Source organism: Struthio camelus, chromosome 1, assembly GCF_040807025.1.
Source record: "Struthio camelus isolate bStrCam1 chromosome 1, bStrCam1.hap1, whole genome shotgun sequence".
In the NCBI taxonomy this organism is placed as follows: domain Eukaryota; kingdom Metazoa; phylum Chordata; class Aves; order Struthioniformes; family Struthionidae; genus Struthio; species Struthio camelus.
In genome coordinates, this window is record NC_090942.1 from 125,844,985 (window position 1) to 125,869,917 (window position 24,933).

Consider the following 24,933-nt stretch of genomic DNA (forward strand, 5'->3'; position numbering starts at 1 on the left):
TAAATTAAAAATATTTCTTTTGCAGGTCTCTCAGAACTGCTGAGGGTAGCAGGTGTTTTATTCTGATGATCCAGAGAGCGCTATGACTAGGTATTTTCAACGTTACTGCTTAACACTAGTCTCCTCAAAATCCATATTCTGGAACCAAATAAAACAACATAATTTTCAGAGGTACTGAACATACACAATTTCCACTGAAAGCCTCTGCGAGCTGCAAGCTCTCACCCTCTTTAAGAACGAGAACAATTATTTGGCGGCATCGGTATGAATTTTCAAGCATGACATTGGGTACCAGTAGTGGAAAAACGTCGTCCCAATATTAAAGCTTGCTATAAACAAAGCTGTAACCTTCAAGCTTTGGTACTCGCTCGCATCGCAGCGGCGAAGGGCAAGGCAGACCTCCGTAGGCCTCCACCCTCACCCCCGCCTGGGAGAGCCTCCCCGGCTTGGCCCTCTCCGGCCAGGGCGGACGCTGGCGCGTTGTCCCCGCGCAGTATTGGGGACGCACGGGTTTTGTCAGTCTTAGGGTGTTTACGCTTGTTGAAAATTAAACAGCGTGGCCGACGTCTCGCTCTTTTCACGGAGGCCTTCCGCTCCCTTCAGCCCTTTGCGGGGCGTTAAGTTTTAACGCGCACACAGAGCTTCAACCCTGCACCTGAAGGTGCGTTTTGGAGAAGGAAAAAAAAACCCCCCACACACAGAAATCGGATGCAGATTTGTATATTTATTGTAGCCACCTTCACCCTCCTCCGCGAAACACTACCCGCCGCGCTGCCTCCCGGGCACGCACTTCTCCGCAGCCCCCGACCCTCCCTCCTCATGGCGGGGCCGCCGCCAACGGTCGCCTGAGGGAGAGGCGGGGGGGGGGGCGGCCGTTGCAGAGGCGCCCCGCAGCGGGGGGAGGGGTGGCGGCGCCCCCTAGCGGCGGCGGTGCGGGGGGCGCAGGCGGCGGCTGGGCGCGGGCGGCTGCGTGCAGCCGCGGCGCGGGGCCCCCTCTTTCCGAGCCGACCTGCCTCCTCCTCCTCCTCCTCGTCCTCCTCCTCCGCCCCTGCCGGCCGGCCGGCCGGCTCGCCTGCCCCCAGCGGCCCGGGAGGAACTGAACCATCGCTGCACAGGAAGTAGCGGCTGCGGGGAGCAGCGGTCGGCGGCGGCGACAGCTGGGGCTGCCGCACTCAATGAAAGAGGCTGCCGCCCGGCTGCCCGCGCCCGCCCCGCTCGCCCCTTCTCCGCCTGCCCAGGGCCGAGCTCGCTCGCTCGCTCGCTCGCCCGCCCGCCCGCCCGGGGGCACCGCGGAGAGCAGCAGGCGGAGGCGGCGCCGCGGGGCTGCGGGCTGAGCCGGGCAGAGGCGGCTCCGGCGCTTGGCGAGGAGGCGGCGGCGGCAACGACTGCAGGTTGGTGCCGCTGCGCGGATGGGGGGCGGCGGCGGATCCTGTCCTCCGCGGCCGCAAGGCCCCGGCGCGGCCCCCGCCGCCCCGCTCCGCTGCGCTGCGGCAGGAGGAGCCGCGCTGCGGCCGGTGTGTGCCGGCGGCCGCCCTTTGTGCGGCGGCGGCGGGAGCGGGGGGGGGCCGTGCGGCACCGGGAAGGGCGAAACGGGCCCGGCAGCGCCGGCTGAAATTCATCCCCTGGGCGTAAAATTAATCCCCCCACCCCGGTGGGGGTGTGAAGTGAAGGGAGGCCAAGGCTGCCCGGTCGCTGCTAAAGGAATTGCGGCTGGAGCCTCTGTGAAGCGTGCCGCGAAGGTGGGGAAGCAAGGAGGTGGAAACAAGTGAAAGAGGATGGTGTGGGGGGGGGTTTGGGTTTTTTTTTTTTTTTTTTTTTTTGGTAATCCCCTTTCTGAAGAGCTAGGCTGTACGTACCTGGGCGCAGCGCTTGCAAGTGCAAAATGGAGAAGAGCAAACCCTATTGATTTGAGAGCGTGAACCAAATAGGACGTTGTTGTGCCTGGATCCTCTTCAGAGGATGCTGGTGGATTTAATAAGCTGCTAACCTCACGTGTAGGCACCTGAATCAATAAGCACGTTGATGATTCCCTTTTAGCTTTGAATACACTGTTATATTCCGAGGAAACTTTTGTGTTGAGACTTCTGTCTGAGTGTTACCTATCTGATGCATCACTTTTATTTTCTTGTCCTCTAATATTATTCTTTTTCCCTCTTTGAATCTGCATACCTTCACTCCTTGTGTAGGTGGGAGGGTTGACAGGAGCAGAACAAGAAGGGAAAGCGATAGTTTGCAGTGATCTTGCTGCTCTTTCTTCCTCAAAGCAGTAATTTCATTGGCTCAAGCTGTTCTTTAGGTTATCAAACTCATTAATTTCAAGTCCAATATAACCTTAATGGCCTTTCTCCGTCTCCCACTGTAACAGGGATAAGGCGCAAATGTTTGCCCTCAGCGAGTTGCAGATCCGCGCAAGCACACGGAGGAGTAAAGTTGCAAGCTCTCCGCTTGTCTGGGCAGTGTTTCTTTTGGTGTGATGTTCCTCGCTTCAGGCTTTTGGTTTGAACTGCGGGTTGCCTGGGTGAAGTTTAACGTAATCACAGATAGGTATTTATGTTTGGTTTTAAAGTTTTGATTTTCCTAGCAGTAAACACATATGGTTTTCGTTCATTTTTTTTCGAGACTGCAGCTGCGTACAGGGTGTCAAAGTTAAACAGAGTTGAGCGAACCTGCGGTGAACTTGCTTCGCTGCTGTGCCTGTTGCGCTGTTACAAAACTTTGTAATGGGAGCAATTCTAGGCCCTTGGGTTTGTGAACGTAAATGTTCTGGTCTTTCCTGTAGCTCTCACAAGAACCTTGGCTTTTGGTTCCCTACTTTTGTGCCATAATCTTCTACCCCTTCATGTCTATTGTTACTGAACCTTTGCTATTAAAATTGTAAGCACTACGTTCAATGCTTTTAGTCAGCCTTTTTTAAGGACAGTGTTGCCTACTCTTAAGGAAGTCTTGTACCACTTTCTTGCTAATTCCCGCCTTCTCCTCTCCACCCCTATGCACACGCTTAATTGGAAGAAGCTGCATAGAGAACAGTTAGTCTCCAAATATAGCTTGGATTCAACAATCATAGGAGAAAAACTTGACCAATTTGTTCCTGCTGAGCGTGGTTAAAATGGCAGCACCACTTATCAAAGCTTTGTACTGCAGTTTAACGATACATTGCAGATAGCTCTGTCATGACCTCACTCAAGAGCGAGTTGTTTTCTCACAAGTGTCAAAATCGGAATCGGCTATAATTGAGGTAGTCTGGAACTGAAATAAGGAGGGTATTTCCCCTTCCCTCCCAGTGTATGCTTTTTAATCACTGAAGAGATGCATTAACAAACAAAATGATTCTATAATTACATAACATCTACTTGTGCAAAATGTGTATTCTTTTTCCAAGCAGAGAAAGAAAGCCGCCATCAGTCATAATCTTCTTATAACGTGAAGCTGGTTGTTGTACAGTCCAGTGTTAGCTTGACTTTTTTTTCGTTCCACTCGTATTTGTAGAAAGATGCATTGTTTTAAAATCCCAAGTGGTGTTTTGCTTACTTACAAAACTGTTACAGAATAATTGGATTAGAAGCTGCTATTCCTCCGTGTGAGGAAATAGCGTGAGTAAGGTATTGCTGTTAACTGAAAGGAGTTCACTTATATTAAATTTATGATAGCTATAAATTATGGTAGGCTGCTTCTACGTTTTCTGGAAAAACAAAGAAAATCTCGAAGGTTGCATTCAGTCTTGCATCTTTTGCTTATTAAAACATAATGACATTTCTTAGTCAGTATTTGAGTCTAGCTAGAAATGTCTTGTTCTTTCAGCGTGGATTTTTTTTGTGGTGGTGGTTTTTTGCTTGTATGTTTTTTAGAATGTTAATACTTCTTGTTGATACATGATTCTTAAAATCTATTTACAATTGCTGCTTGAAGAAAGAAGAGGTGACTAGGCTACTAGGTACTCTGTGAATTCTTTTATTCTTTTGTCTTGTAACGTTCAAAAAACGGAGGGTACCAACAGTTTCACAGCATGTCAGACTCTTCCACTACCCTCTAGCAATGAGTCCCTAGTAAGGATTCTCTAGAGTCCACAGTTGCGTTTCAGGCTAGTAGCGGGAAACTTTTGCTTTTTGATAGCTCTTGAGAAGATGGTATTGATTACTTCCTAAGCAAAACTGAAAGGAGGAGACTGTTGAGGTGTTAGAAGGTGCTATCCAAATCTCTTGTTTACCTATGATACCAACCAATGTAAAATGGGAAATAGAAACACTAATTATACAACTCCTCTGCAGTATATTTGAGGAAGATATTCTTAAAAGTGTTGTGCTAAAATCAATTTGCCATCATGACATATGATCTTACCAGATTCTAGGAGTGAGTTAACATTGAAGGTGGGGACCTGTTAGTGCTAGGACACAGAGACCTATAGGGAAAATCTGAATTATCTAGAGAGTGTCTTGCTTCACCAGCAAATTAAACAATTCTTTGTCTCCGATTCTGGTTTGTTAATTCCATCAGATGAATTTCAAATTGTTAAAAAGAAAGCACTTCTTACTTCAGTTCCTTTTTGATGCTTCCGAAATCAGTACATGCTTACGGTTTTACCTGTAAAATTTCCTGCATGCCTCAGAGTCTGGACATGTTAGGAATGTGCAAGACATGACAGTGATGAGAAGCTGAACACTTAAAGCCGGTAAATAGAAGTTATGGCAAGAATTAGAGAAACGTCTGTCTCATTTGTAAAGATCGATCTAGGAGGATTGTCTTTTGAATCAGGTGCTTCCCAACAGCACCTTCTTCTTCTGTGCTTTTATTCAGTGCTTGGTTAGCTAGAGCATTCATTCAGGGTGTATAAAGTAAAGCATTTATTCTCTTTGAAAGCTTGAACTTAGCTGAATACTGTGAGCACCAAGCAAGGGATGATGAGAGGTTTATCAGTTGTTTCCGTGTAACTATCTAGCCTTGTCTGGGGTTAGACAGCATAGCTGTACAGTTTAGTAGATGGGGCGTTTGTCTTGGGAAACAGGAGGCTGTGGTTCTTGTCCCTGTCCGAATGAATATTCAGTATTGGTGAAAGGCATTGAGAGAGTGACTCTCTTCCTGGTCCAGAAGATCTGTAAAACCATGTGAAGCAACTGTTTCAGTAGCAGAGAGGGCAGGGGCCAGCTGTGCTAGTATGCCCTGGCGCATTACTAAGGAAATAGTGGGTGAAGGTTATGATCCTGTCCAAGAAGGGAAACTGTCAAAACCACACACTGCTATGTGAGGGTTCTGCCTGTCAAGCTGATGGTCGAAAGAGCCTGACAGTCTCACCTTCCTGCTTCATACCTGTGTTTTGTGAGCAAAGGGTTGGCATAGTCCCAGCACCCTTGATCTTCCCCTGAAGCTGTTGATCCCTACCTAAAATAACCCCTGGAGAAGGCTGAGATTGGTAATGTATCTCCTTCCCATGTGCTGCTGGTAGTGCAGCCCAGCTGCTCAGCCTGCTTTCAACCCCCTCCAGGCTGTTCAGAGGTGTGTGACTCCCTCCATGCATTTCACAGGGAGAAGAGACATGTGCTTTGAGGCTGCTGATTCCTCTGGTAGTCAGGGGATTAGCGACCTAGGCTCTGTGATGCTTGTTACTGCAGTGTCTCATTCCTCGTGCACCTGTAGCTGCCAGCTCCTTGGTAGAAAGCTGGGATGAAAGAGTGGCCAAACAGAGAAACCTTTGTGTTGCACCTTGAATGGGGAATGAAAGCCAGTGTTCTCAACAGGCCTAGTGCTATTATTTACCTTGCTGTAGTATCAATAAGATGTCTTTTGCTTTCAAAACAGAAGATATGGTCTATGCTCCAAAGAGTTTAAAGATCCTTCAAAACTTTTTGTAGTGAAAGTGTTAGTTCTCTTGGCCAGATCAGTTTCTGCTCAGGGTACAATCCTGTGCGTTTCGTTACTGCTGGAGTCTGCGAATGCTCCAAAAAAACACTTTTCGTTGGAGTAGACGTTGAGCTCCCGATATTTTATGAGATTAAAGGGGCATATAAATTCTTTATGCACTTGGAGTGAAATGCTAAAATTTTACCAATAGAAGAGGTGGATCAGAGTATATGTTAGTTTCTCCTGGAGAACATTTAGAATCCAGCACTTTGTATGTATCTGAGTATTTATAGTAGCACTATTTAAAACCCTTTAAAGTAAGATGATTCTGCTTCAGTGTACAGAGCTCTTAAATAGTCAGCTTTAAGTAATACGATAGTGGCCGCTTTGTATGTGAATCACATCTTTTCACACTGACAAACTCTCTCTGTTGCTAAAAGGGAAATGGAATTTCAGTGCATTTTTTATTGTTAACTTTTTTTTTGTATATGCTGTTGTTCTTCTGTGTTAACAATACTTTGGTAATTATAGTGTTTCTTAGGAGCCTGACAGCATAAACTGAGTTATTTGTCAAAAATGTAATATTTCCCTTAATTAAGCAAGACTAGAAGCATCACCTGAGTCTGTTAATAACATAGTCAAAGTTGACATCTTCTTAGGATATATTAATGAGCAAAACAAAATACGTCTCTGACTGAAATCTTGTCCAGAATAAATGAGCTTCTGTGAGGCTTTTCCTATGGAGAAATAAACTATTGGTACTGTGACAGTCACACATTCATGGTCGTGCAGTATTCATCTGAAACCTCTCCAAATCCTGTGGTACATGAAAACAATACCCACTATTTCTTCTTCAGAGCTCTTCACAAACGTTAAATAATCCTTGTGACAACCCTATGAAGTGAGTATTGTAGTAATTTTTTATGGATGGCATAACGATTAATTGGCATTGTCTCTATCTATACTGTGAAAGTGGGATTTTCAAAGTGCCTGAGGCCTAGCCTGCTGCTAAAACTTACAGTTGTGTTAGCAAGGGATGGGTGAGTGCATCTTTCCACCTGTTTTTCTGGCTATAGCTGTGCTGATAAAGGCTTTTTATAGATACAGTGGTCAGCATGAAGATTTGTACATCAGTTTGATTTGTGCCTGTCCTCATAAAGGAAGAAGAACTTAGCACGCTATTAGCTTCAGTTCTTGGAGGAGAGGAGTGCAGGCTTGTTCACTATGCTAATATATGTCAAACTTAAAGTCTGTCTACACTCAACAATTGTGTTCCCCAAGCTGAATTAAAGAGTACAAGGGTATTCATTTATGGGACTCTGAACGGGGACTCATTTACGGGGCTCTGATGGCTCTCTGAAATGCCTGTATAGCAATGTGCGCAGCATGGGGAATAAGCAGGAAGAGTTAGAGATCTGTGTGCGGTCGCAGGGCCATGATCTCATTTCATTTACCGAGACATGGTGGGATAGCTCACATGACTGGAATGCTGTCATGGGTGGCTACATGCCTTTTAGGAAACACAGGCCAGGAAGGCGAGGTGGTGGAGTCGCCCTTTATGTGAGGGAGCAACTGGAATGTGTGGAGCTCTGCCTCGGGGTGGATGAAGAGCAAGTTGAGAGCTCTATCCTATGGGTAAGGATTAAAGGGCAGGCTAACATGGGTGACACTGTTGTGGGGGTTTACTACAGGCCACCTGACCAGGAGGAAGTCATCGAAGTCTACCGACAGCTGGAAGTAGCCTCACGATCACGGGCCCTGGTTCTCATGGGGGACTTCAACCACCCTGACATCTGTTGGGAAGGCAGCACAGCTAGTCGAGGAGGTTCCTGCAAAGCATTGATGATAATTTCTTGACCCAGGTGGTGGAGACGCCAACGAGGAGAGGTGCAATGCTAGACCTTGTACTAACAAACAAGGTCTAGCTGGAGATGGGAAGGTTGGGGGCAGCCTCAGCTGCAGTGACCATGAGAGGGATCATGACCAGTTCAGGATCCTGCAAGCAGGAAGCAGGACAATAAGTAGGATCTCAACCCTGGACTTCGGGAGAGCTGACTTTGGCCTCTTCAGGGACCTACTTAGGGGAATCTCCTGGGGTAGGGCCCTCGAAGGAAGAGGGGTCCAAGAAAGCTGGTTAATCTTCAAGCATCACTTCCTGCAGGCTCAAGAGTGGTGCATCCCTCTGAGTAAGAAGTCGAGCAAAGCGGGCAGGAGACCTGCATGGCTGAGCAAGGAACTCCTGGCCAAACTCCAACAGAAGAAGGAAGTCTACAGAATGTGGCAAAGGGGACAGGCCACTTGGGAGGACTATAGGGACGCTGTCAGAGTGTGCAGGGATGCGACAAGGAAGGCTAAGGCCCATCTGGAATTAAATCTGGCAAGGGATGTCAAGGACAACAAGAAGGGGTTCTTCCAAGACATCAAGAGCAAAAGGAAGACTAGGGAAAACGTGGGCCCGCTGCTGAATGGGGCGGGTGCCCTGGTGACGAAGGATACAGAGAAGGCAGAGTTGCTGAATGCCTTCTTTGCTTCAGTCTTCACTGCTAAGGCCAGTCCTGAGGAATTCCAGACCCTGGGGACAAGAGAGGAAGGCTGGAGAAAGGAAGACTCTCCCTTGGTGGAGGAGGATCGGGTTAGAGATCTTTTGTCCAAACTTGACATCCACAAATCCATGGGCCCCGATGGGATGCATCCACGAGTGCTGAGGGAGCTGGCAGATGTTATCGCTAGGCCACTCTCCACCATCTTGGAAAGGTCCTGGAGATCAGGAGAGGTGCCTGAGGACTGGAAGAAAGCCAATGTCACGCCAGTCTTCAAAAAGGGCAAGAAGGAGGAGCCAGGAAACTACAGGCCTGTCAGCCTCACCTCCATCCCTGGAAAGGTGATGGAACAGCTCCTCCTGGAGGTCCTCGCTAAGCATGTGAAGGACAAGAAGGTGATCAGGAGTGGTCGGCACAGATTCACCAAAGGGAAATCATGCTTGACCAATCTGATAGCCTTCTCTGACGGAATGACTGGCTGGGGAGAGGAGGGCAGAGCAGTGGATGTTGTCTCCCTGGACTTCAGCAGGGCTTTTGACACTGTCTCCCATCACATCCTCATAGGCAAGCTCAGGAAGCGTGGGTTGGATGAGCGGAGAGTGAGGTGGATTGAGAACTGGCTGGATGGCCGAGCTCAGAGGATTGTGGTCAGTGGTGCGGAGTCTAGTTGGAGGCTTGTAGCTAGCGGTGTCCCCCAGGGGTCAGTCCCGGGTCCAGTCTTGTTCAACATATTCATCAATGACCTGGAGGAAGGCACAGAGTGCACCCTCAGCAAGTTTGCTGATGATACTAAACTGGGGGGAGTGGCTGACACACCGGAGGGCTGTGCTGCCATTCAGAGGGAGCTGGACAGGCTGGAGAGGTGGGCGGAGAGGAACCTCCTGAAGTAGAACAACAGAGGCAAGTGCAGGGTCCTGCCCCTGGGGAGGAATAACCCCCTGCACCAGGACAGGCTGGGGGTTGACCTGCTGGAAAGCAGCTCTGCCGAGAAGGACCTGGGAGTCCTGGTGGACAAGAAGTTAAGCATGAGCCAGCAGTGTGCCCTTGTGGCCAAGGTGGCCAGTGGTATCCGGAGGGTGCATGAGGCAGAGTGTTGCCAGCAGGTCGAGGGAGGGGATCCTGCCCCTCTCCTCAGCCCTGGGGGGGCCTCACCTGGAGTGCTGTGTCCAATTCTGGGCTCTGCAGGACAAGAGAGACATGGCACTGCTGGAGAGGGTCCAGCGGAGGGCTACAAAGATGACTAGGGGACTGGAGTATCTCTCCTCTGAAGAAAGGCTGAGAGAGCTGGGCCTGTTCAGCCTGGAGAAGAGAAGACTGAGAGGTGATCTCATCCATGTGTACAAGTATCTGAAGGCAGGGGGGATGTTCAGAGGATGAGGCCAGTCTCCTCTCCGTGGTGCCCAGCAACAGGACAAGAGGCAACGGGCACAAACGGAACCACAGGAAGTTCCATCTGAACCTGAGGACAAACTTCTTGACTGAGAGGGTGACAGAGCACTGGCGCAGGTTGCCCAGAGAGGCTGTGGAGTCTCCTTTGCTGGAGATATTCAAAACCCGTCTGGATGTGATCCTGGGCAATGTGCTCTAGAGGACCCTGCTGGAGCAGGGTGGGGTTGGACTAGATGCTCTCCAGAGGTCCCTTCCAACCTCAACCATTCTGTGATTCTGTGGGACGAGATCCTGGTAGAGCTCTTATTGCTGGGCTTGTCCCAGAGTGGATTTTTGCAGGTTACATGGTACCTTGAGTCTGTGCTCTTATGTTCCGTGTTCTGAATAAGCTGCAGACGTGGCAATTTCCTTTACTCTATGAACATAAGCAGTATGTGTAAGCTGAGGAAGATCTGGAACAGCTGGACCGTAAATTCCCATTCTGGGTGTATCCATGCGTGTCCCTCTGCTCTTCTGGGTCACACCAGTGGCTTAACTTTTCTTTGCAGCCTGGCTTTGGTTGGTGAAGTATGTGTGTCTGTTCTCCTCCACCAATTCTGCCTGCTGCCTTCTAGGATTTATTAATGCCACAACAGATGGCTTGGGGAAGCAATGCCTGAAATCACTGTTGCAAGGTTTGCCTAATCTTGACTCTGTACAAAGAGGACTTTTTCCCTAGAGATTTCAAGATGTGGGTACTGTAAATGTAGAGTTGATCTTTTTAGGGGAACATAAGAGTTAAAATGTAAGGATTATGTGCTAACTTAAAATGCTGTCTTTTCTTTTCATGTGCTTTGCATGATGATTTGGTGTTACCAGTTTGTAGTCTTCTGTTGCTGGGTCAGGTTTAAATTTCTTGGTAGTGTCATAGGCTAGACTGCTTGTGGACCCAAAGTTTGGTAATGGCCGATAAACCTTTAAATAATGCAACCATAATCAGTTTATTTAATAAAGGTGGACTTTAAGATCCATTAGCTTGACAGGTATGGTTTCGTCTGATTTTAATAAAACTTTTGTTTCTTCTCCCTGCTGACTAAACAGATACCAGGCTGTACAGCTGATCCATACATCTTTAATGCCTAATGGCAAGTGTTTGTCTCCCAGTTGCAGTTGCGACTGATTGATCTAATGTTATGCTGCACAGTATGTACTTTTCCATGGGTCCCCTCGCTCCAGTTGCCTTCCCCCCCCTGTATTTGGCTTCCTACCAGCATGTGTCTGGGCTCATCAGCTCCTCTTTCATCAATCTGGTGTCTGCCGCCCTTGGGTTACTAACCATTTAGCCAGCTTCCACTTTAAGTTTACATTGCAAGAGGGCTGGAACCAAAGGGGAAGAAAGGTTTTCACTTGTGCTCAGTGTCTGCTGAGCCAAACCACACAGACCTGCAACAGTGCAGTTTTTCCTTCTGGTTGTCACAGCAGAGAGTGACACCCGATTCCTCAGACAGCCTCCTGGGGATGTTCGCAGCACAGAGCTGGAGTCCCTCCTTTCCAAGGGACCATGAGGCTCTGGTCTCTGTTTGAGGGATTTTTTTCAATTCATTTTGCAGGTCAAGCACTTTCAGCTAAAATTCTGAGCAGCAGTGGGAATTTTGATCAAATTCCTGATCCTTACCGACTTCCCCGCTTCCAGTGGAATATCCTTATCCCTGGAATCATGCGTTCAAGGTCCTTTTTGGTATTTGATTTTTTTTTTTGAGGTTTTTATCTTGTGTGGTTCTTGTGGTTTTTGTTTTGCTTTTCTGGCCATTCCATGGTCGGCTTCCCCTGAAGGAGCAGTGTGGCATGTCTTTTAATAATCTCTGTTCATAACTAACTCTTCTGAAACTTGTAAATGATTTTCATACTGAATTTGTGTGTGTGGCATTGCTTTTACCAGTAGAGAGGACAACAGCTCTTTGGAAATAGACACGATTCAAGCACAGCTAGTGCTGCGGCAAAGATGATTGTATGATCTCCCTGAAAAACTGAGATCACTTGATCTGAAATATAATGTGCTTCTAATAATTTAGTTTGCCTTTTCTCAAGTTTAGTTTGCTTTTTGACAGTGGAAAGTAAGTTGGCTAGTTGCATCTTCCCCAACATCTTCCCGTGATGGTATGACTACTGTCAAGTGCTGTTGATTTCCTTTCAAGCTTTCTTACCCAAATGCTCATCAGAAAACAAGCAGCCCCCTCCCTTAACTCCCTCTGCACCCTCTGAAAGTACCGAGTTTGCCTTCATTTTCTAAAAACCTCTCTGAGTGCATCTTAAGCTGAACTCCAAAGCTTACTACTTTGGCACTACTTCTAGCTAGAGAAGTACCTTGGCTACAGTGTACTGGGTGCCAGGAGGTCAGTCAGCAGCAGGGTCACAGTATGCTTGCCCTGGTCGTTGGCTCTTCCATGGCTGTCCAATATGCTGCCAAGGACGTATTGGGAGGCTGGGTGGACCTTGGCTCTTAACAGATACAGCCATCCCTGTTTTCTGCCTGAATCCTGCTCAGCCCTAGGAAACACGCTCAGCCTTGCATTTGAAATGAATACTTTAATTAAAAAATGACATTTCTTAAACTTGCTTGTTGCAACCATAGCCATAGCTGTGAATTGAGGACCGTGCTTTGTTAATGTGAAAGGTTCTGGCACGTAGCCTCGGAATGAAGATGTCAGCTAGATAAGCCTGTGTGCTTAAACTGTTAAAAGTGTGCTAGTGTAGTTCTCCTGGATGCATTTGTACCCATATAGAAGACCTCTTGATGGTACTTCCCTGCTCTTTTTTTAATTTAGAAACTTCTGCCAGCACCTTATCAATAAGGAAATAAGCTTTACTGGCTGAAGGGTTTCCTATCAGTTTAATTGTTCGCCACAGGGCTTTTACAGACATGAATATGACTTCTTAAAATTTGCTCTGCGTTCTGCTCCAGTAGTAATATTATGCTGGCCAAAGAGGAGAGCTGACCTAAGTGATGGTTGTGATATTAAAGGGAATTTTATGTAGTAGCTCGGAAAGTAGGTTTTGTAGCTTTCCAGGATGTAAAGTCATCATGAGCTTTACTGGAAAAATGAGTTTCCTTATGTTGATGTTTACATGTTTATACAGTATTCACAATATCATCTTGGTAATATTTCAGAGTAAAAGCCAGATAGATAACGTTCCTGATCACTGAAATAATAGGACTTGCTCTTGTTTTAAGCACTGATGTCACTGTGCCTTTTTCTACAACAAAAGGAAGCAATATAGTTCTTTCTTCTCTTTTTCCTTAGAATGTCCCCCCCCCCCCCTTTTTTTCCTTCTGTTTGTTTCAAAGCTAAAACTTCTTATGCAAATGTGATGATCTTGGTTGTTCTCACTCTCCACTTTTCCCAGTAAGCATCCATATGGTGGGTCGGTGTTTCAAAGTTGAGCCTTTGATTTCCTTTCAAGGCATTATGAGTGGAAAGGCAGTATTTTACATCCACCTGCACTAATCCTTAAGACTCCAATTTAAAAACTGTCCTGATGGATTGTGAAGGAGGCCATGAACCCCTAGGAAGGGTTATCAATGGATAACTTTTCCTGAGAAAGGAAGAATATGTGTTTCTGTATGAGGGAAATAGTCAAAAGGTTTACTGCCGTTGGCATTGCATTTGATGCTCATTACACTCATGACTGCTGCTGCGAACTGAGAAGCATCCCTTGATGACATGATTGGGTTTATGATGTCAGAAAGAAGACTAATTTTTCATTGAAGGAACATTTAAAGAAAATTGGGTTTAATATTGATTTAATAAGCATTTCATTAGTTGACTTATTTTGATAAAACTTCACCTAGATGGCTTTTTTTTTAATTGAATATGTAAGCAAGCTGAAAGGAGGCATTTTTCTCTCTGTTTTTAATTTGTGCTGATATTTGGCTTAGTATAATTATTTTTTAATATCTTTTTTTAAAAAATATGGTGCCCTGATTCTGCTGAACCCTCCTTATTCAAGGGAAAAAGTAGCTTTAATCTGTTTGGAGAGAAAAGTCTACTGTATTGCTCCTCTGTGACAAAGAGGCGTGTAGGAGGGGTGGGCTGGGTGAAGAAATTGCTGGCTGTTAAAGTGATGGGTTCAGGCCAAAAAGCTTTAAGAATGGTCTAACGTGTGCTGTGCGGTTTGTAAGCTCCGTTTCTGAACGTCATGAATTCACTTCTAAATAGGAACCTACCAATATTACGTAGATGCTTCAGTTTTACTGGGTGACCTAAAATAACCAAGTTATAGCTTTCTTCTTTTTCCTTTTTTCCCTCCTCCAGGAAGCCTGTCCTTTTCTTGTTCATCAGCATTAACATTCCTGAGATCTGACTATCTAAAGAAGGAACAGAGTAGTATTCCTGTGTGTTCAGGTTTCTGCCTGATGCAGCATGTGGAGCAATGAAATAATGGAGTACTCCTGGGTGGGAGCAATTTGTCAGAGGGCAGATAAAGCTGGCTGCTTACCTTCTATTTAGTTGGCTCCTTGCTTCTTCCCAGTGTGGTAGGAGTATCAGCACTGAAAAGAGATTGGCAGCATCTTTTCTACTGGGATTGCAACTTAGTCTTGGAGGGAGGAGTCCATTTGCTGCTACTCTTAATCCTCTTTCCTGAGTAAGGTCATCTAAAACAGCCATGCTTTTTTGGTCTGCCGTACGGTTTGTGGCCTCCCTACTTACACTGGTAGACCCCGGTGGGGCCTTTTCTTTAATGTTCGTTAACACTGCTATGTTGGCAAAGTATCTAAGGGAAAAGAAAGTCCTAAATTTGTCTGTATTCCTACCAACTATCTATTTTTGATATCTGAATGGAAAATGTAGTGCTTCTGTTTAGTAGATTGACTCCCATTCAGTTTGCAATCTTATATGGCTGCAAGAAACTCCCAAACCCCTCCACTTCACATCTACCTCAAAAGAAAAAACAAGCACATAAGACTGGGATGTGTACCTGCTCCTGTTTGAAATCTGTGAAATAGTCCTACTTAGCAAGAACTGCAGTGTGGTATGCAATTGTAGGTACTTCCTTTTAAGAATTCCCTTTTCCCAAGGGGAAATCAGTGAGCAAAATCACAGAGAAGTCTAGAAACCTTTACTGAAGAGAAGGTTTATAGAATGAAGGTTGTTGCATGTAAAGAACACTTGAAAGCGTGTTGCAGAGGAGAAGGGAATAAACTGCCCTCCTTATCCTCTCTACAGTGGACATGAAGTAACAGGTTTGTGATGCAGAAGGGAGAACTAGAAAGCTTTGGAAAAAGCTTTCCGTTGCCAAACGGGAGTTATGAAATCTGTTGGAAGGAGCTCAAAAGGAAAATCTCCTGGCAGATGCCTTTGGAAAGGGTTGGGGTTTGGTGCCCCTGCACTGGGAACTGGAGTGCCAAGTCCCTCATGTGGAAATGCACCATTTTTAGATGCAGGGCAAGGTGCCGGGAGGAGGTAAAGAAAGTCGTTTCTGGCAGTACCTGCTCGTCCCTTACTTTGCCATGCACAAATGAGAGAAGGGTTTTGGGAGGCAAGAAATTAGTGTGGATGAAGAAGAAAAGTTGGAATTGATGGAGAAACTTAGCTAAGGAAGGTAGGAACAGCTGGGCTAGATGACATCTTGAAATCCCTTTCAACTATATCATCCCTGATTCTGTGCACACTGCAATTTTATTTCAGCAGAGACTGATGCTCCAAGGCTGTTCTGGTCTAGGAGTCTAACATGCTGTAAATCCCAGCACAAGGCAACGCTGATCAATCTGTGCATCAGACTGACCCGGAGAAGAGTATTGGTAGTCTTGCTTTTCTGACAAGGGGTCCTTTTAATTCGTGGCTGCTTTATAACTTCCTTTTAAGTGTATGGAAACAAACTTGCAATCCATGTGTTCCAAGCAGAAAGTGGAGCAAAGCCTTGAGGATGTTGATCTTGTAGATCAGCCTCAAAATTGGAGCCTGAATCCAGAAACTGCAAAGACCACAGTGCCCCTTTCCCTTATTTTGCTATTTTTCAGCCATTCAGTGCTCTGCTGTACAGAATTTATTCCTGACAACCAGCCAAAGTACCTTAGAGTCGCACTGGCCAGAAGCAGTAACTACCAGCCATGTGTGGAGATCACTAAACAAAAGCTGAAAGCCTGAGTGAACCTCATTCAGAAGCTAGCCAGCATGTGCCCTCAGAATTTCAATGCGAGCACTGGATCTGTTTAAAACAGAGTATTGCTTGCCTTCTTGGTATTGCAGTCATTGCACAAAGCTGGTGGGTGCTGAAATAAATAGTTTTGCAAAATGATAAGCAACAAATTAAACTGAGTCAAGTTCCTGGCCCCCTGTACTGGTGAACACTTCACTATCAGGTATTAAAGAAGAAGTACCAGGAGGTCATGGACTCTGAAGGTCTGCTATTCTGTATGGACAGAAAAGAAATACAGTCAAGCTTCCTGAAGTGGTTTCTTTTCTATGTGGTATGCCTGAAATTGTTTGGCAGGGCGTATGGTCTTTGCATGTTAGTGAAACAGAGGCAGTCCAGGATGCTCCACACAAGGAACTCCTTGTTCTTTCCCCAGCAACAGCTAATGCCTAACCTTGGCAGTACTGAACTGTAGTCAACTGCATCTGAAAAACTGATTGAAAATGTGGATATCTTTAATATAAATGAGACACAACTTGCCTCATTATGAATGTGAGGAACTTCAGTCTTCTGTCACTGACTGTAGAGCGTGTGCCTAGGTAGGAGAGATGGAAAAGATAAATTGAGCCTCTGTGGAATGACTCAGTCATTTTTGTGTGAATTTATAATGTGCTGCTTTTTAAAATGCCATATGTTCTTATGGGAGGAGAGTCCTGCTATGCTTCTGTCTTGTTTCCAGAATGCAATTAAAATGAAATTCTTTAAGTTGGAAGCATTTTGGATGTTACTGTTTAGCAAATGGATCCCATATCTTGGGAGAGTGTACTTTTCTTTTTTCTTTTAGTTAGATAGTATTTGGAGTTCACAAATATAGTATAATCTAATGGAATGGATTTTTGCACCTTCCAGAGAAGGTATAAACAACAGAATGCCAATACCTCCACTTCATAATGTGCATTGGCTCTGACTAGCCAGTGAGTCCTCATTAGCTATGTGCTTTTAAACCTGAGAATAATTGTTATACAAATTAAAAACCCACTGCACTGATTTAGATCCTCTTTGCAGCTATGTCTGTTTTTTGTTACTGAATTTTTGCAGGAAACTTTAGCTTGCAAGTCCTTACTAGAAGAGGATGGGTCTTTTCAGACAGGTGAACTTGCGTGGATTTACCTTCTCTTGATCTCTTGATGGAAGTTTCTCTTCATGTTTTGTATCTTCCTACTCTTCCTTGTTCCATCCTACATGCTGTGGATTTGCTCAAGGGGTGGTTTTTTTTTTTTTGAGCACTTAATTAAGGTGCCATATTACGGTAAGGAGCAGGTAAGTTCAGTGCTGTGTTGCATGATAGATGAAGTGATTGTACTAGCAACACTTTGTCAGTGTGTTTGAATCTTTTTTGTACTTCCAGTGTAATTAGATCAGGTTTTTCTTTATTGTGCCTATAACCATTTTCCTGTTCTAGAAATATGGGAGGAAGGGAGGGAAAGGAGAAGGAGCGTGAAGGGAATGAAAAAAACTTTTAATTATTTCTGTTTTTTCTTGAATTTGCCAATAGCAGATAGGCTTATATAAATACAATGGGTACCAGTATCGTTCACCATGATACTATTGGAGCCTTTTGGAGAAGGTGAGACCTGGTGCTCTGAGCCTGAAGGATGAAGAAACTCTTTGCTCCAGCCTGCTCTGGCTGGGGAAGCAGGATCCTGGCTCTCGGGCTTAACCGTGGGTTAGAGCTGCAGTTTTCTCTCCGGATCTCATCACATATGTAGCCAGCAGGCCTCAATGTAACAATAATCCTAAATCCAAGTTGGTATAGACACTGCTATAGATCAGTTATGAACCAAGTTAGAGGATTTTTGGAAATAGTCTTTGCTGAAGTAGAGGGTATGGGGGAAAATGGTAGAGAGCTTGTTGTGCAAGATCTGTTGAGAGCAGATCTCTCCTAGCCTTTTTCTCTTCCTTCCCACCCCTCTTTTCTTTCCAGGATCTTTCCTTGACCCGCTGAAAGCGGGTTTGGATCTTGAATTTGCTTTCTGTCAGACTTCTCAGTTTCCTCCAACTTACGCTCATTTGTTTCTGCTTCTCCATCCCCTCTGCACCAAGCAGAAGCTTTCTACTTTATTAGAAAATGAGAGGATCGAGCTGCCTGCTGGAGTGTTGATAGAAACATTTAAGAGCCTCTTCCCCTTTAGAATTGCAATATCTCTTTTTCCTAGGGAATCTTCATTTGCTGCTTTGAGACTGGATGCAGTCCTAATTTGAGTAGAGATCCTATTTTAATACTATTGTTCAGATGTTAGCCTTGCACGGACAGCTTGAAATCGTCTATGATAGGGTGATCGTTTCTGCATGGTGAAGGAGTTTTGTAAGCCTGCTCAAGACCCTGATTATACTGGCCAGTTCTTGACCCTGGTTTGGCTAGTTGTTTAGTGATATGTTAATTTGGGAAGAAAAATGTAATCAGGTCACAAATCTTTAGCTTGGGCTAATTTATTTTATGTGAGTTTGCTCTGTTTGCTGGACATTGCTTAAATAGAAGGAATAGAAGCTGGAGGAACTGAGGTGTTCAAATTAAGTTTTGCTGGTGATCTTTCCTGTTGGTAATGGGTAGTTTCCCTGATGTGGTTTAGTTTGAGATTAACTGCTGAACAGTGATTTCTGTCCTCTATCGAGTGTACTTTTAACTGTCTGAACAAGAGTGTTTTGGAGAGAATAACAAAGCCAAAAGGAGAACAAAGATTTTTCCTTTTGGCTTAGGATGTTTTCGTTTGTTTGTTTGTTTTGATAGCTGGCTATGTTTTGTTTTGACCTACTTTGTTTCTAGTACAAATTTGAAATTTAAACTCCTGCCAGTTAGCAGGTCAAATTTAATAAAACTTAGGTAAGATTACGTGGAGGACTCTGAGTGTTAAGCAACACTTCTGTCAAGCTTGTTCATGATGTCTCATGGTGGTTCCTCATCAGTAATCACAGTGGCCTTAGAGGAAAGGTAGAATTTCTGTGCAGGTAGAAAACTCTTTCTGAAAGTGTGCATATCAGTTGATGTTGAAATCTTTGATACCTAAAGAACGGTTTTTTGAGTTCATAATGTATGCTCTTAATTTTGAAGCTGCCCCCCCCCCCCCCAGTATTTCTGTTCTAAGAATAGAAATTGCCATGATCTCACATGAATCATTAGACTATGCAGACGTTTTAAACCCTCTGTTGATGTGCTTTGAAAACCTCGTCCTTCCAAGTTTGTATATTCTGTTTGCCTTTGGTGCAGCTCAGTTCTAGTGTGTGCTCTTCCTCCTGTGGTGGCTATTCTCAAAGTTTTTTCACTTGTTTGTCAGACTAATGCCATGCCAAGTATTTCAAATATTTACTTCGCAATCATCTTTTCTAAAATGTTCAAATCTTATGGCCTTTCACCATAGGAGCTAGCTGATAGGGGATAGGGCAGAAGGATTGGGCTGATTATAAATCCAGTTGTAATCTTCTTTGGTTGAATTAAATGCTGTAGAAACTAGGGGAGTGATTCCGGTATCTGAACATCTAATGATGTTTTAGGCACGCTAGGATGTTCCTCTGGCCTTCAGCTACAACTCTCAAAGGGTATAGGTTTCCCATAGGTCCAGTGTCATATCTGCCAGTCCCATCTGGATGTTGTGGATATACCTTAAAAACATCTTTAAATGACACTTGGTGTCTGTATTTAGAAACATAAGCAGATACAAATGTTGGTGCAAATTTTGAGGAACAACTTTATTCTGCCTATCAACTTGTAAGCCTTCATAGTTGATAGGCTTTTCCTCAAACCTCAGTTGTCTTCTCACCTCTCTGCCTCAGTATTGTTCTATGTGTTTAAAACCGAAACTCTAAATTAATACCAATAAATACAACCATAGGACAGTGTATAAATTTTGCTTACAGTTACTTGACTCTCATAAAAATGTGCTTTAATTATTGTAAAATTTTTTTTAAAGTTGCACTGGGATGAAGATATCATCGGGGTGGATGAAGAGCAAGTTGAGAGCTCTATCCTATGGGTAAGGATTAAAGGGCAGGCTAACATGGGTGACACTGTTGTGGGGGTTTACTACAGACCACCTGATCAGGAAGAAGTCGTCGATGAGGCCTTCTACAGACAGCTAGAAGTAGCCTCACGATCACGGGCCCTGGTTCTCATGGGGGACTTCAACCACCCTGACATCTGTTGGGAAGGCAGCACAGCTAGTCGAGGAGGTTCCTGCAAAGCATTGATGATAATTTCTTGACCCAGGTGGTGGAGACGCCAACGAGGAGAGGTGCAATGCTAGACCTTGTACTAACAAACAAAGAAGGTCTAGCTGGAGATGGGAAGGTTGGGGGTAGCCTCAGCTGCAGTGACCATGAGAGGGTGGAGTTCAGGATCCTGCAAGCAGGAAGCAGGGCAATGAGTAGGATCTCAACGCTGGACTTCGGGAGAGCTGACTTTGGCCTCTTCAGGGACCTACTTAGGGGAATCTCCTGGGGTAGGGCCCTCGAAGGAAGAGGGGTCCAAGAAAGCTGGTTAATCTTCAAGCATCACCTCTTCCAGGCTCAAGAGTGGTGCATCCCTCTGAGTAAGAAGTCGAGCAAAGGGGGCAGGAGACCTGCATGGCTGAGCAAGGAACTCCTGGCCAAACTCCAACAGAAGAAGGAAGTCTACAGAATGTGGCAAAGGGGACAGGCCACTTGGGAGGACTATAGGGACGCTGTCAGAGTGTGCAGGGATGCGACAAGGAAGGCTAAGGCCCAGTTGGAATTAAATCTGGCAAGGGATGTCAAGGACAACAAGAAGGGGTTCTTCCAAGACATCAAGAGCAAAAGGAAGACTAGGGAAAACGTGGGCCCGCTGCTGAATGGGGCGGGTGCCCTGGTGACAGAGGATACAGAGAAGGCAGAGTTGCTGAATGCCTTCTTTGCTTCAGTCTTCACTGCTAAGGCCAGCCCTCAGGAGGTGATCCTGCCCCTCTCCTCAGCCCTGGGGGGGCCTCACCTGGAGTACTGTGTCCATTTCTGAACTCCCCAGGACAAGAGAGACATAGCACTACTGGAAAGAGTCCAGCGGAGGGCTACAAAGATGATTAGAGGGCTGGAGCACCTCTCCTCTGAAGAAAGAGTGCAAGAGCTGGACCTGTTTAGGCTGGAGAAGAGAAGACTGAGAGGCGATCTCATTAATGTGTACAAGTATCTGAAGGGGGAGTGTCAAGAGGATGAGGCCAGTCTCTTCTCCGTGGTGCCCAGCAACAGGACAAGAGGCAACGGGCACAAACGGAACCACAGGAAGTTCCATCTGAACCTGAGGACAAACTTCTTGACTGTGAGGGTGACAGAGCACTGGCGCAGGTTGCCCAGAGAGGCTGTGGAGTCTCCTTTGCTGGAGATATTCAAAACCCGTCTGGATGTGATCCTGGGCAATATGCTCTAGAGGACCCTGCTGGAGCTGGTAGGTTGGACTAGATGATCTCCAGAGGTCCCTTCCAACCTAAACCGTTCTGTGATTCTGTGATCTCGGAGTATTCTATAACAAAGGGATGTTTCATGGGTTGGACCTTGCAAAAGTGCCAATGTATTAGCTCTTTCTTCAAACATATGTACTTAGCACTCATGGTCTCATAAACTATAAACCTTAACATTTTCAGTGTTGGCAGGATCAAGATTTTTACTATGCGTTGTATAGTTTGCAGGCAATGAACAAAGGAGTGTCTGATTGTTTACTTTCTTCTTTATTCTTGGCCCACAGTGTCATACTCATTTTGGCAGGTAGCATACCTCTAATATGAATAAGGTTATTTCATTAAAATGAGTAAGGTAGTGAATGGGTTAGTGCAGTAAGTTTTTTGGGTTGTTTTTTTCCCTGGTTTCCCACCGTCTCTTAGCACAACTAATAGATAAAATGGAACAGTATGTGATAGCTTTGTTTAAAAAAAAATTATGTATAATAATAAAATTTGACTATTTAAAGATGCAAAATATCCCTGGGGGTTTCTAGCTTCAGAAATATATTTGTTCTGTAAAGAGCAAAGTCATTCCCTAGCAAAATAATACTTACATCTCTGTGCTTTCCAATGATTTTACTCCCCAGTTTATTAAAACACTTAGGTGTATGTTTAAGTTCTCTTAACTTCAAGATTCATATATGTCCTGAATGAAGTTTTTTGGTTTGTCTAAAAACAAACCCCCCAAAAAAAACCCACGAACAAATTTTGAAATGGTTTATGAATAAAGGGATCAGAGTTATAAGAACACTTTAGAAAAGAAACAACCATCTTGAGCTGTGGAAAGAATGGTTAACATGGATATTAAGAGAAAATACAGTCCTTCAAAAGCAGCCGCATGAGTGGTGCCAACTCTGGTAATAAAGACTTTGAACGTTATTGAGCTTGGCACCTGAATGCCTTTCAGAAATTAAGGTGGTGCAAGTTTTTTGCTCATTAAGCATTTAGTTATTAAATGTGTGTGTGTGTATGTATATACCTTTTTTAGATGCTATATGGACTTAGTATGTATGTTGAGTAAGCATTTCATGTTTTGAATCTTTCTTCGGGAGGGAAGGCACACAGTCGAAGGAGAGGGGAAAGCTATTTTTTAAAAAGGTACATTTTTAATTAATGTATGTGCTTCCAGAAGATGTTAACTGTGTACTTATTTTTTACCATCCCTTTATCTACTAATCAACCAATACTTTTATATGGGTCAAAATATAGTCTGTTCACCAGTGCCTATACTGTAAAGTGGACAGTCTTTCTAAGGACAGCATGTTACAACATTATAATGAAATGGATAAATAATACTATTATTTGTGCTTTCTTATGTGTTCCAACTGTTTGAGGGTGGTAAAGAAATGCTGCTCTGTGGCATAAGAGAGCACTGGTGATGGGGCTAAGGATGCTTGCAGGGGGTGAACGCAGCCTGGCAGAAGACAGCAGTGAAGCCTGCAGCATTGTGGTGGGGGCTGGACAGTCGGACAGGACGCTAGTTTTAAAAGCCACGTGACACCTGGCTAAATGCAGTAGTGAGAACTCTGACTGTGTTGCTGGATAAAATGCACTCAGAAGGAAAGAAATCCTTTTGTATTCACTTCTGCTTATCAGTAGACCTTATTGAAGGTTGCGAGGATGTTTCTCAGGTTCATCTGTCTCGATACGCTCAGTGCCAGGGCTGACCTAGCGGGTCCAGAGGGCATTTTTATATTTGTGTCACTTGTGCACTTTACCCTAGTTATGTGACTCTGCCAAATGCTATCTTTTGTATTTTAAGCAACACGAGATTGCAGCAGATCTTTGAAGGCTGTTGCATATCGGATTCTGCTGTGAGTAGTTAAGTGAATAAGTGTCAGTAAATAATTGCAGTTCTTCTCTGGATGTGATTAGAAGCAATGCAGGCTAGTTCCAGCCGTTTTAGCAATGCCTTCCAAATCGTCTGACATAACAGTGGCGCGTGCAGGCGGGCACATCTGGCAGTAGCAGGGTGTGCGAACATGCCAGCATCTCACCAGCTGTCTCTTGTGTAGGTGGTGCCGTGGAGAGCATTGCTTAATCTAGGACTCTTTCTTGCAGAGGAAGAAAAACCCATAAACCTCAAGTCAGCTGTCCCTTTGTGCCAGTAAGACCAAATGGTGCTAGGTTAAACCTTACGAGCTGCGTGGGGTTCAAAGGTGGGTAAGTCAAGGAGGCTGCTGCTATGGCTATATGTGCTGTGGCAGCACCTTTAAGATGCGTGGTACCTTTTGTCACTGGAATCCCCGAGCAACAGTCCTCTGTCTGCAGCCTGCTAGTCTGTAAGCAGTATTTTTCATTGATGTTTCTGAAAGCCCTGGTTTGTCAGCCTGGTGCTGAAGATACTAGCTCTTATGTATGAAAAGTGGCACAGCTTTATTTCTCAGCTTGTAAAAGTGGATCACCAGTTGCTATTTTAAAAAGATCGCTCTGCTACAGGGTGAGTGGAAGCTGGAAACTCTCAAGCGGAAAGAAGTAAAAGTTGGCTTTTATGCCCTGCAGATGTCTTCTCTGAAGTGTGTGCAATACCTTAATCAACTTATCACTGAATGCACTATACTTACAATGCCCTGTCATCTGGAATTTTATTTTCCATGTACCATTAAATATTTGAACCTTGAATTCTTTATATTGTTGTATCATCTTATGCATGCCATGTTCCTGGAAGAGCAATCTTTTTCTTAAATCCACCAATTTCTCTAAACCATTTGGGAAATGTTGTTTTTATGTATGAATTTCTATTTCCCAGCAAAATCATAAGGACAGTTCTTGCCTCCCATGATATGCAGAAATAAATTCGTGTTATGATGTAGAAGGGACGTGTTGCTTTTTTTGGTCTTTTGGGTAGGGAGAGAGGTATGGCGTTTTCTTTTGGTTCCTTAATAGGATACAAAGTGGCTCTGCTGTTCCATTTTAGCCTCTTGGGGTATTTGAGAATGAGAGGAAACCTAACCCTCTGCTTAGAGATTTCTGACAGATAGGTGTGAGAACTGTCTTGCCACATGTAGATCCCTTGACTCTTGAGCGTGAAGGCAGAAGGTCTTATTGCAGCCCCCAAACCTGTCACAGTTTAAAAAAAAAAAAAAAAACTCAGTATTTGTCTATTCTTGACTCTCTTTTTTTCCTTTACTCTTGTTTCTGTGAAGAGAGAGAAAAAAAAAAAGAATTTTATGCAAAGAAAAAAATTTAAAAACTGGCCTATTTGGACAACATTAATTTTTTTTAAAGCATCAAAGAAAAAAGATAACAGAGCGTTTGGCTGTTTTTAAAAAAAAAAAAAAGCATGCCATTCAATTAATCTGGAAAACAATAGGTTGATTAAAAAAGAATACCATTTTCAACACGAACAATGGAGCTCACAGGAACAGAGTGTCGGGAGGGAGAGAAAAGCAAGAGAAGGAATAAATATTTTTATGAATTAGCTGTTTTATATTCTAAGAGCCTTTCTGCATGGGGCATGAGTAAACTACCAGCCGTCTCTAGCGTTTGGGAAGAGCTCCTCCCCTTTCCCCCCTGAGTCATGCCATGAACCCGCACGTTAGCGAGGGCTTTCTGCC

At 44.7% G+C, this 24,933-nt stretch overlaps 1 protein-coding gene across 4 annotated transcripts in view; it reads left to right on the top strand.

The window, feature by feature from the left end:
• Positions 1-968: 968 nt before the first annotated feature.
• Positions 969-24,933, top strand: part of AGPAT3 (1-acylglycerol-3-phosphate O-acyltransferase 3) — a 106,416-nt gene continuing 82,451 nt past the window's right edge. Inside the window, exons 1-2 of one of the 4 annotated variants that reach the window (XM_068915607.1) lie at positions 969-1,184; positions 1,346-1,391. The gene's annotated coding sequence lies outside the window, so the exon portion shown is untranslated. Of the gene's footprint in view, positions 1,392-2,365; positions 2,545-24,933 lie in introns of all 4 variants that reach the window. The other 3 variants (XM_068915569.1, XM_068915551.1, XM_068915580.1) reach the window with 3 other exon arrangements.